The sequence below is a fragment of the Citrus sinensis genome, chromosome 8 (assembly GCF_022201045.2).
Source record: "Citrus sinensis cultivar Valencia sweet orange chromosome 8, DVS_A1.0, whole genome shotgun sequence".
Classification (NCBI taxonomy): Eukaryota; Viridiplantae; Streptophyta; class Magnoliopsida; order Sapindales; family Rutaceae; genus Citrus; species Citrus sinensis.
The window spans coordinates 12,338,858-12,342,413 of NC_068563.1; the positions used below are offsets into that span (position 1 = coordinate 12,338,858).

At 36.2% G+C, this 3,556-nt stretch overlaps 1 non-coding gene across 1 annotated transcript; it reads right to left on the reverse strand.

Moving 5' to 3' along the window:
* Window positions 1-246: 246 nt before the first annotated feature.
* Window positions 247-353, reverse strand: LOC112496531 (small nucleolar RNA R71). Its single transcript, XR_003063092.1, has one exon. It is a non-coding gene; the product is annotated as a small nucleolar RNA R71 (small nucleolar RNA).
* Between the last annotated feature and the right edge of the window lie 3,203 nt (window positions 354-3,556).

Consider the following 3,556-nt stretch of genomic DNA (forward strand, 5'->3'; position numbering starts at 1 on the left):
AGTAGGGTATTTTAATGGTCTACCATAAGAAGATCCTTAACTTCACCTTAAGCTGTTTTTGGAAATAAGTGATGCTTTCAAGATTGCTAGAGCATTATAGGAAGCATTGAAACTCAAACATTTCCTATTTTCTCTGAGGGATCAAGTAAAAACACGGTTGAACTCTCTGCCACCTGACTTCATTATACATGGAATGATTTGGCTGACAAATTTTTAATGAAGTACTTTACACCGACCAAGAATACAAAATGGAGGAATAAGATCACATCTTTCCATCAACTCGAAGATGAAAGCTTGTATGATGCATGGAAAATATTCAAAGAGTTACTTAGGAGATGTCCTCATCATGGTATTCCTTACTGTATACAGTTGGAAACATTTTACAATGGTCTCAACCCAAGCTATTGATAGTGGATGCTTTAGCAAATGGGGCCTTGTTATGAAATTTTGCAAAAGGATAGCTAATAACAACAGAAGTCCACAATATAGACGCCTTTACAACATTATCAGCCCAAGTAACCTCATTAACAAATATAGTGAAGGCTATGACTACTGTTCTAGCAACTGTTAGCTAAATTGCTGATGTATCTTGTGTTTATTGTGGAGAAGAGCATTTATTTGATAATTGTCCTTGAAATCCAACCTCGGTCAATTATGTGGGCAACTTTAACAGACAGAACCAAAACAATCCTTGCTTAAACATTTATAACCTTGGATGAAGACAACATTAAAATTTTTCATGGAGCAATCATAATCAACATGCTGTAGTATCCAGTGGATAGAACAGGCCTGCTCAATCATTTGGATTTCACCAGCAAAATCAAAGGCAAAGAAACACCAGCAATGATCAATTAAGTTCTCTTGTAGCTTTGAAGAATGAAGCGATTGTTTAATGCCATCCCATGTCTTTAAGAAACCTAAAAAATCATATTGAACAGCTTGCTACAGTACTAAACAATAGTCCACAAGGCAGTTGACCCAGCAACATAGAGAATCCCAAAGGGGAAGGAAAAAAATTGTAAAGTGATTAATTTAAGGTTTAGAAATGATGTTAATATTCCAGTAGGTGCACTAAAAAGAAGAGTTGAACTTGTTTCAACCCAAGAAGAAACTTAAGTGGAAGAGGAACCATAAAATCCCACTTTCCGACCCACTGATGTGAACAACCAAGCTACAGGATCTACAGAAAATGATGATCCAATGCCTATTAGTAAAGATGCAGCGGCACTAACCCATTAGTCCACAACATGGCAAAAGAGAAGTAGTCTATACAGCCTGCTACAGCACAACAATTTACGCACCCACCACCCTTTCCAAAACGATTCCAGAAACAAAAGTAAGACAAACAATTTAGCAAATTCTTAAAAATGTTAAAACGGTCACATATCAATATTTCATTTGTTGAAGCCCTGGAACAGATGTAAAGTTCTTGAAGGACATGCAGGCGAGAAAAAGAAAGCTTGGATTACAAAAGAATGCAGTCATATGCTTTAGAATAAAATCCCTCAAAAGCTAAAGGATCTATAAAGTTTTACAATTTCATGCTCTATATGAACTAAATATAATGGTAAGGCACTCTATGATTTGAGAGCTAGCATCAATCTCATGGCTTTATTAGTGTTCAATAGTGAATTTACAACTTGTTACAAATTTTATGCCTATCCAAAAGGCAAGATTAAAGATGTATTTGATACGAATCCCACAATGAAACTTTCAATCCTACACTTAATTTGTAGTTTCAACTTCCCAAGAAAGTTCTAAACAGATTTATGGCAAACAAAAACCTTGACCCAATGCTTAAGAAAACATGAACCAAAGGTATAGAGAAGGGTATTGACGCCACACTCAAGAAAAAGATGAGAAGGTGAGTGATAAGTCTAAATTTGGAACACCACAAGAATGTAAATTCTTGATAAGTTCACTAGTTCTCAAAAGAACCAAAGAAAGAATAATCTTTCAAATTCAAAATAACATTAATCTCCTTACATACCAAGGTTGCTGAATTTAAATAGGCTAAAAGGAACCCAAGATCCTAAAAATACAAATGGAAACATTGGAACAACCCTCCAAGTAAGTTTGTCAAAAGATGTTTCAAAAGTCTTCACCAACCCACCATGATCAATGCTATCTTTGACAAACTTAATGCTAGCCTACTATAATTAATGCTATCATTGACAAACTTAATGTTAGCCCACCATCATTGATGGTAGACTTACCTTACACATTGACAAGCTTGAAACAAAACAAACAAATAAGTTGAAAAACAAAGGATTCGTTGAAAATCCCAAGTCTGAACAAGCTGTAAAGAATTGGTCATAAATCCTTCTAGAGAACTCCAAATCCAGCTCTGTAAAATTTATTGGAAAGCTAACTTAATTATCTTTCCAACGGTATATAGCTTGCATTTTAATTCTGGCTCAATCAATACAGTTTTTATTCCGAATTTGACCTTTCTGCATTTGATACAACTTGTGTATTTGGCTGCCCAATGACTTGAATAATGCCCACAATGCCTTGTCTTCTCTTCAAGCCCAATTCATGATGTCTTGCATCTTGAATTGCATTTTCAATCCATATTTTCTCAATTAATCCATTTAAAGCAGCTTGCATCTTTTTGGCTCTTGCTCTTGTAATTGGGCCTCCATGAATGTGCAAAGGATCACTTGAAGTTTTAATGGTCCCTTGATGGTTCTCATCATTCCCCCTCTCTTCAAAAGGATTCGTCCTCGAATCTTCACCTACATCGAAAGGAGAAAGATCAGAAACATTGAAAGTAGCACTCACATTATACTCACCAGGAAGATCCAATTTGTAGGCATTGTCATTGATCCGTGCAACCACTTGAAATGGACCATCTCCCCTTGGAAGTAACTTGGAACGCCTTTGTGCTGGGAACGTCTCCTTTCTCATATGCACCCAAACCCAATCTCCAGGCTGAAAAACCACTTGCTTACGTCCTTTGTTGGCTTGAGTAGCATATTGTTCAGTTCTCTTTTCTATGTGTTGACGTGTTCTCTCATGCAATTGCTTGACAAATTCAACTTTCTTTTTACCATCCATACTAGCACGCTCATCAATAGGTAAAGGTAATAAATCCAAAGGAGTTAATGGATTAAAACCATATACAATCTCAAATGGTGAGAATTTAGTAGCTGAATGGACAGTTCTATTGTAAGCAAATTCAACATGTGGCAAACATTCTTCCCAAGTTTTCAAGTTCTTTTGAATAATGGCACGCAACAAAGTAGACAGAGTTCTATTTACAACCTCAGTTTGTCCATCAGTTTGTGGATGACAAGTAGTAGAAAACAAAAGTTTAGTACCCAACTTACCCCACAAAGTTTTCCAAAAGTGGCTCAAGAACTTAGCATCTCGATCTGAAACTATGCTCCTTGGTACTCCATGCAACCTGACTATTTCCTTGAAAAACAAATTAGCTATGCTTGTCGCATCATCAGTTTTATGACATGGAATGAAATGCGCCATCTTTGAAAACCTATCAACAACAACAAAAACAGAATCATTTCCCCTTTTTGACCTAGGTAAACCCAAAACA